This window comes from Octopus sinensis, unplaced genomic scaffold, assembly GCF_006345805.1.
Source record: "Octopus sinensis unplaced genomic scaffold, ASM634580v1 Contig08463, whole genome shotgun sequence".
NCBI lineage: Eukaryota > Metazoa > Mollusca > Cephalopoda > Octopoda > Octopodidae > Octopus > Octopus sinensis.
In genome coordinates, this window is record NW_021831041.1 from 100781 (window position 1) to 110293 (window position 9513).

General features: G+C 42.5%; 1 pseudogene; it reads left to right on the forward strand.

Moving 5' to 3' along the window:
* The first annotated feature begins 808 nt into the window (after positions 1-808).
* LOC115227872 lies at positions 809-9262 on the forward strand (annotated as a pseudogene).
* The last annotated feature ends 251 nt before the right edge of the window (positions 9263-9513 follow it).

Sequence of the window (9513 nt, forward strand, 5' to 3'; positions counted from 1 at the left end):
TCCGTGCTCGTCAGTACCAGTTGAGAGCTCGATGTTATCGTGGGCGAGTTTACGCCAGCGGACAAAACTATCGGCCAACAGTGCTGAGTACAGGTGGCCAATGTGGGGGTCTGCCATTAAAGTATAAATTATTCGCACTTGAATTGACATAAAATATTGGAGTTGTTACAAGCACTTTTTTTGAACTCAGTAGTCGAGAAATTATAAAAACGAGTTGTTTCATCGCACAAGACAAAAGTTCAAAAACATATTCAAATCAGATTAAAAATATTTGTAGTATAATTATAACATTAAAATAATTAATTCCATTGAAAACTAACCTAGATCACTCCTACGTTGACCAACAGCAAGCGTCCTATCACGGTCGTGTAAAAATAGGATGCCAATAACTTGAATTGATGAGGAAAAACAAACATTTTGGACAAATCAGGAATTGTAATGATTAAAGCAACTGATTTGAAAATTTCCAATATTCTTTGCTCGTTTTTCTATGCTCGATGAGTATTTTTTGTGTATTTAAAGATGCCTTAAAGTTGTCAAAATATTCGAAATCACTTGGAAATTGATTTATTTTCGAATTTTAAATCACTTCCACTTGGATCCCTGCCTATTTGAATCAAAAGCGCTGCTAATTTAGTTGATAATTGATCTTCATTAGTGACAGGTAATCGCTACCATTCTACATGGCTCTAATTTAATCCACAACCTGCCAAAAACATTGATTAGCAAACCAAAGCGTATTAAATACTCGATCACTGATTTGTGAAGAGACGCGTAGGCAGAGAGTCAGCATTTGTGCCATTTCCACATGGAAGCGCCTTTGGAAGAAAGTATGAAATATTTGCAAATTGATAAACAAAAATTGTTGCAAGAATCTCTTCCTTTCGACAGCAAAAAGTCGTGTTGGGTGCCGGATAAGAAGGAATGCTACGTTCAAGGAGAAATAATAAAGATTGAAAACAAAATGACTACAGTTTACATCGATGGGATGGGGGAGGTTTGCTTTGTGGAGAAAACAGTCAAGATTGTAGTCCAAGAACAAGAAATAGAGCCAGTGAACCCACCAAAATACGAAATGTCGACAGACATGTCGACTCTGACTCATCTGAATGATCCGAGTATTCTATACAACCTAAGACGACGATATACAAACAACTTGATATACGTTTGCGCAAATAAATCACCCAGACCTATTCGGGACTGTTCTGCATTGCCATAAATCCATATCGCCGTCTGCCAATATACACCAAACAAGTAATCCAGCAGTTCAAGGGGAAAAGGAGGACAGAAATGCCTCCTCACGTATACTCCGTGTCAGATATCGCTTATCAGAATATGCTTCAAGGTCCTCTAATAGCTGTCATTTCATTAATCAAACTTTGCTTATTCATGTCAATAAACATCCGTTTAGATCGAGAGAACCAATCAATTCTGATCACGTTGCAATTTTCATTTCCAATCATAGAGGCGAGTCCGGGGCAGGAAAAACTGAAAATACCAAAAAAGTCATTCAATATTTTGCTCAGGTGGCGGGGAGTTGTCCCAAAAAGGACGAAGGGGATATCAAAGGGGTAGAATATGTGTATCAATTTTGAGACTCTCGAGGACCAGATTGTTCAGGCCAATCCTGTCCTTGAAGCCTACGGAAATGCAAAAACGACTCGGAACAATAATTCTTCTCGATTTGTACGTTTCCGGCATCAATATTGCAGGGAAAATTTGTCAGAATCCACTTTGGGACGACCGGGAAGATAGCAGGAGCGGACATTGAAACATGTATTCCGTGAGTAATTGAAGCAGATCTCCTGGAGAAATCACGTGTCACTGATTGTGGACCAAAGGAACGAAATTACCACATTTTCTACCAACTACTCTCGAATTCTATTCCAGAGTACACCGGTTTGATAAAACTGAGTATTTTCAAGAAAAACTGTTGTTGGATCCGAATCCAGCCAAATACAAGTTTGTCAGCAGAGGGTCACTTACTGTGGACAACATGGACGACCGAGAGGAGATGGTCCTCACTGATGTCTGTACTTGCACACCGACACAAGCCTAGAAAGCATTTGATGTCCTTGGGTTTACTCAGGAGGAAAAATGGAGTGTTCTCAAATGCACAGGAGCTATAATTCATCTCGGAGAAATGAAATTCAAGCAGCGACCCAAGGAAGAGCAGGCCGAAACAGAGGACACTGCCGGTTGTATTTGGTTGAATAAACGTGGTTCAGAGGCGGAGAAGGTTGCATTCCTGCTGGGCGTGAATGCTCAGGATCTCCTAAACTCGCTTTTAAAACCAAAAGTGAAAGTGGGGGCTGAATTTGTAACGAAAGGCCAAACTCTTGTCCAGGCAATGATTTTCGCTGAATGGTTAGGTGACGAATGCTGTGGGAGCCATGGCCAAGTCAACGTACGAGAGAATGTTCAATTGGATTGTCAAAAGAGTAAACAAGACCTTGGCAACCAACGTGAAGAGACAGTACTTCATTGGAGTGTTAGACATTGCTGGTTTCGAGATATTCGACTTTAATACATTCGAACAACTTTGCATCAATTACACGAACGAACGACTGCAGCAATTCTTCAATCATCACATGTTTGTTCTTGAACAGGAAGAGTACAAGAAGCAAGAAATCGAGTGGGAGTTCATTGACTTTGGCATGGACCTTCAATCTTGCATCGACCTCATAGAAAAGGTGTCCTCACTCACACAATTTCAAGCCGATGGGAATCCTCTCTATTCTCGAGGAGGAGTGCATGTTCCCCAAAGCCACCGATAAGAGCTTTATGGAAAAACTATATAACAACCACGCAGGGAAGACTAGTGCTTTCGGCAAACCAAAAATGCAGAAATCTTCACCTTCTGTTCATTTCGAGATCCATCACTATGCCGGGACTGTATGTTTCTTCTTCATTTGTTAGGTCGGATACAACATTGAAAATTGGCTTGAAAGAAACAAAAACCCGATCAACGAGAGCGTGGTAGGAATCTTGAGGGAGTCAAAGGATCCCCTCCTTTCAGAACTGTACAAAATGAGCGAGCAGAGTAAGTGTCGTGGGACTAATCCAAGATGAGGGCAACAGTGGAAAGAAACGGAAAGGAGCAGCCTATCAGACCATTTCGTCAGTCCATAAAGTCCATATTGAATAAACAAAATAGGAATCGTTGGGAAAACTTATGGTAAACCTATACAGTACACACCCACATTTTGTCCGTTGCATTATTCCCAACGAAAACAAGGAGCCCGGTACTTTGCTGACTTATACGGCGAAGGAGTGATCGACTCTCATCTGGTTCTCCATCAACTGCAATGCAACGGTGTCTTGGAGGGAATTCGAATATGCCGGAAAGGATACCCCAACAGAATGACGTACCCTGATTTTAAGCAACGATATTCCATCTTGGCCCCCAATGTCATTTCTCAGGGTTTTGTTGATGGAAAGGTTGTGCTGAGGTGACCCATGGTAGGTCGTCACAGAAAAAATTTTGACCGCGTTGAGTCTGGAGAAGAACTGCAATAAACTTGGAGTCACCAAAGTCTTTTTCAAGGCAGGAATCCTGGGTACCCTGGAAGAACTGCGGGACGACCGTCTTGGAAGGATCATCGGCATGTTCCAAGCCAATATTCGTGGATATTTGTGCAGAAAGTTTTATAAACGACTGCAAGATCAAAGGTGCCGAAAACCGTAAAATTGTAGAATCGGACTGTCAATCATCCAGCGGAACATTCGGAAGCATCTTCAACTACGCACGTGGACGTGGTGGAAGGTCTTTCTGAAGGTATTCCCCCATCACGAAATAGATCAAACCTTTGCTAAATATTGCCCGTCAAGAGGACGAAATGAGAGTGAAGGAGGAGGAGTTGGCTGAAACCAAAAGAAAGCTGGAGAAAGTAGATAAACTTCGCGCGGAGTTGGAAGAACAAAACAACAAACTGTTGCAAGAAAAGGGCGACCTGTCAATCCAAATCAAGGCCAAAGAAAATAGTCTCGACGACGCCCAGGAGATGATTGACCTCCTTATCAGTCAAAAGGGCGAATTCGAGCAGAAAATCCAGGAATTCCAAGACCGACTCCTCGACGAGGAGGACATGAATGCGGAAATCGAGGACGCGAAGCTGAAATTAGAGGACGAAATTGACGCCTTGAAAAAAGACGTCGAAGACCTCGAAGACCTTTGGTCGAAGGTGAAAGCGTCAAATCAAATTTAGGCCGAAAACGAAAACAAAAAATATGCAATTCTCGTCGATAAAACACACCAAGAAACAGAGCAAAAAAACGCCGAAATCGAATCTTTGACCAAAGACAACAAAACTTTGCAATTTGACTTGTCCGAGTCGGAAGACAAGTTGAAGGATTCCGTCAAGAAAATAGCTCAGTTGGGAACAGTCACCTCCGCGATGGAGGAGGAGATTGAAAACGTGAATTTGTGTGTTCAATTTAGATGAGGGAGAGCCTTGCAAAGGAGACCAAAAACAAGTCAACGTTAGAAAAACTCAAGAATAAGCTGGAGTCAGAAATAAAAAACCTCAAACTCACCATCGAGGAGTCGGAAAAAACACGTGAAGAAATCGAAGCCACAATAAAAAAGTATTTTGACTGCCTTACTCCAGAAAAGACGCGGAACTATCAAAAGAACGGCAGAAAAGTGAGGAAAACAAGAATTCTGCGACTCAACTCTCCCGGAAACTAAAAGACGTGACCGTAAATAACAGTTCTGACCGATCAAGGCCAAATGCGAGGAGTTTGGGGAAGAAATGCAGACGGAGAGGCAGCTCAGAACAAAACTTGAAAAGCAGAGGATAGAACTCGAAAGAACCTGTGACGAACTGAATGAGAAACTTGAGGAATCCGAAAGACAATCCAAGACTCAAGTTTTGTTCTCAAAATTGTTGTAGCTTGAGTTGGGCAAGCGAAGAGAATTGGAAATCCAGAAAATGAAACACGAATTGGAAGAAATTGTCCTGAACCACGACACTTCCGTCCAAAACATCAAAAAAAGAAACCAAGAAATGCTCAACGAAATTGCTGAACAGGTGGAGAAGGGACAAAAAACAATTTCCAAGTATTTTGGCGCGAATTCAAATTTAAGACTTGAGCGAGAGAATAGTGAAATGTCCATACAACTGGACACTTTGAAGGACGAGGTTGACCAACTATTCAAAATAAAAGTACAATTTTTGGTGGCTTAAATCTGCAGACAAATTTGGAAAAGTCCAACAAATCGTTGGAAGGGCAACTTTACGAGGGAAATCATAAAATCGACGAACACGTGCGTCTTATTTCAGAGGCAAACGGTCGAGTGATAAAGTATGAAAAAGAAATGAGTGAAATTAAAAGACAACTCGAAGACTCTGAGACTAAAGTAATACTTTATTTAATTTAAAAGTTCTTAAAACAATCAAAATATATTTCGACGATGGAGAACCAGATTATGGAAATGGAACAGGACATTGAAATGGCCAGGAAAAACAAACAAAAACAATCAAATGAACTTCAAGCAATTGAAAAGGAAATCTCCGACTTACGTGAGCAATTAGAAGAGTCCCAGGAAGCAAAATTAGACTTGCAGCGTCTAGTATCAAAGGCTAACAGCGACTGCCAACAGTGGAAGTCCAAGTACGAGTCAGAGGGAGTCTACAGAATTGAGGAACTTGAAGACCTAAAGTGCCACCTGGCCATTTTGACCATTTCAGGAAGAAAATGAGCGTAAAAATTTCTGAAATGGAAGAAGACTTGGAACAGTGCCAACAAAAATTGTCCTCCTCAGAAAAAACCCGCAATAAACTGCAGGCACAAGTCGAGGACCTCAGTTCGGAGGGCGACCGAGTTTGTCCACACAATAATAATAACCAGAACATTATGGAATATTCCCAACTCGACAAGAAAAATAAGCAGTTGGAGAAAATTGTAGTCGATCTAACTCAAAAAACAAACACACTTCAAGGAGAACTCGACTCGACACGTGGAGAAGTGAGGAATTACGCGGACGAGTGCACCAGACTGAGGACCGACTTGGAGGAACGGAAATTGTCGGGAGAATCGGCGAAGAAAGAAAACAAACTCCTGCAAGGTTGACACCATTCAGTCAAAAATAGACGAAATAAAAATTTTGAACGAAAAAGCGTTGAACGATAAAAAAATATCAACTGAATTGGCCAAAAACAAAAAAAAAGTCGAGAAAGATTTCGAAGAAATTCAGAACGCACTCGAAGAGGCAGAACTGGCACTGGAATTCGAAATCAACAAGACAAGTCGCCTGGAAACCGAAATGGCCGAAGTGCGAAATCACGTGGAAACCAAATTGGCTGAAAAGGAAGAGGACTTTGAGAACACTCGTCGAAACCACCAAAAACTGTTGGAGTCTGCCGAGGTGTCGTTGGAGAGCGAAATCAGGAGCAAACAAGAACTCCAAAAACAGCGGAAAAAACTCGAGGGAATAATCTCCGGGTTGGAAAGCGAACTCGCGGCAAGTTCAAAGCGAAACGAGGACACATCAAAGGCCCTAAAACAGGCCCTGGACAAACTGAGTCACATGAATCATTCCTTCGACGAGGAGCACCAACAAGTGCTGTTTTTGAAGGAATCCGTGAGCCACTTTGACCGCAAATATAACATCCTCCACTCAGAGATGGTCGAACTGAAATCTAACCTGGAAATGGTGGGGATTGTTATTTATGGGGACAGAGCGAGAAAAACCGTCTTTCCGCGGAATATTCAACCACGGAATTGGAGGGGCGACTCACCGAAACACTCAACTCAGTCCACACACTCACTGGAAACAAGCGGAAACTCGAAATGGAAATTTCCAGTCTCCGAAGTGACCTCGGCGAGGCCCAAGAGGACTTGAAGACATGCGAGGACAAACTTCGGAAGGTGACCATGGACTCCCTCCGTCTAGCAGAGGAGGTAAAGGACAGGGATCGGTCCCTCAAGGACTTGGAAACTCTGAACATGCAGTTGGGGACCACCGTTATGGAAATTCAGGTTGACGGTTGGACAAACATGGTAGAATCAAATGGAAATGGTCGAGGGAAGTGCTTCCAAGAATGAGCGAAAGTTGGCTGCTAAATTTGACCAAAAAACACGTGAACTTGAATTTGAGTTGGAAAACGAGCAACGAGCACATTCGGATACGCAAAAAACTCTCAAAAAAGTAACCCTATTGAGAAACTCCCAAGGTCGAGTCCAAACTAAGGGACCACGTTTTACAGAGTGAAGACGACAAGCGCAGTTTAGAGAGATATCAGGAGACCGTCGACGGTCTTCAACAAAAAATCAAGTTTTTTAAGCGCCAGATCGCGGACACGGTTGGGAGTGGAGTAGATAACAGGCAGGAGGATGTAGCTACTCTCAACATTGAGAAATACAAAAAAGCCCAGCGCGAATTGGAGGAGAGTGAGGAAAGATTGGAAAGCATTGAATCCGAAATGCAGCGACTGAGACTGAAGGCGAGAGAAAAAATGACTTGTTCTGTATGTGATGATTTCCCGAGGCTTTAGAGGATCAAGAACTCGAGACTAAACGAACCGTTCGACTCTGACTAGAGTTTTGTATACTTACTTCTCGTCTTGGCTTAACTTAACTAATATTGTTCGATTAAATACTAATAAAATAATTTTTGGGTCACTCAGGAGGGTTCCTTATTAACATTTTTTTAGTAATGATTCATAAATTAGTAACATTAATGGTTCCTTAATCCAGTTCAAATGCGTTTCGTTTCAATGTCTAAATATAGACCAGAAAGAGTCACTCGACGGTCATATGTTTTCTTCCACACAGACATACGTCTTGAGACCTTAACTGTGTCTCCGCGGTGAGGAGGGGCACAGAATATGACTGTCACGAAGAGAAACGCGATAATACCCACCACAATTCCCACTAAAATCCAAATATTTTCCTTTAGTGCCAAATACTGATCAAACCGATATCCTTTCCCTGATAATCTTGAATATATTGCTGTTCAATATTTTTTGCAGAATCGATGTTAATGCCGTGTCACTCACATATGACCGACAGGCCTTCATCTCGCAATATGACTTGGAAGAGTCTCTCTGATGCTTATTCTTGTAGCATGGACTCCCTTGACTCACCAAATGAGAATTACCTGAGGGGACATACAAGTTCTCAGGCTCGTCTTCAGGAATGATGCTTCGTATACTCTGAGGGATCGTCTTGTCTGTGATTGGAAGACATTTGTGTGTTTCTGGGTTTGTGCACCCAATCAGACACTGCAGTGAGTGGTCAGACGTCCGAAGTATGCAAGGACTCCACCCCGGTTCAGAGTTGCAGATGGAATTGTTGCATTCCTGCACTACTCAGACACTACGACCCCCATGTTGCATAGGAAGTAATTCTTGAACCCGTCAATGGTGTCGTTGCAGGGTTTTCCTTCGTTTTTTGGCTCGGGGGCAGGGCACTTATAGTCTTTCCCGTTGCCTTAAATTCTCCCAGCCAGTCCTTACAGAATACAGGCGCAGTGCATGTAGTTTCGGTCAAACATTGATATTCATCAGATTGTTTTGCAATATTGCAGTTCTGACAGCATTCGCCGTGACTTGAACTGCACTGTCAACTAAACAGACCACCTGCACGTGGCAGCCTCTTTCAGTGAGCAGTCAATATTGCAGCAGGGGTCACCATTTGATTTGGGTTCACACGCTTCGCCTTCTTGTAGAATGTTGTCTCCACATATCGGGTTGCTTTCAACTGCAAATGAAACATAAAATAAACATTGGAATTTATCCGCACTGTTCATAGCAAACGCACTGATCACGTCGATAGAACACTGGGAGAACTTGTCGTTGTTTGGTTTATGACCACTTGTGGACCGTGCGTTCATGATATAGTACCCATCCTCATCATTCCCCAGACAGTTATCCGAGTCGTGCTAATTCAATCATCACTCTCAACTGATACATCACTGTTGAATGAATGTCCCCACTCGTGTAGGAAAACCAGCACTGTGTGGGAAATCTTGTCACCCGAATGCACGAGCATGGTGTTGTAATCACGGAATCCCCCAGCATTAGTATTGTCTGTGTGTTTATTGTAGTTTACTACCTGCTCCGACGTATGCAAGTCCGATGACGGGGGCAAACGAGACTCCTGTGTAGAGCACTCGAATGCATTCATTCGTGTGGTCGTGCTGGGTCTCCTCCGTGAATGTCGAGAGATAATTATTGACCGATTCACCTTCCAAATTGGATACACGTGTCTGTTTTTTATCATCAACCTGGAAATTGACTCATCGAATGTACCCTGATTGAAATGAGTTCGAACTTTATGTTTGATCCCTCGATGAATGGAACGTTTCTGATCAATTTGTTAGCTTCTGCAGTGACCATTAATATTTCCCCGATGATGTACGTGACTGTTACTTCCGACGACGGTTTCTGCCAGTAAAGACGGGCTTCCAACCATGTTATTTATTTTTGCAAATAGAGTGTAGTCCACATAAGCCCGAACCGTACATATTGATGACCTTCCGTTGTGTTCCTGCCGCTTTGTCTTCCG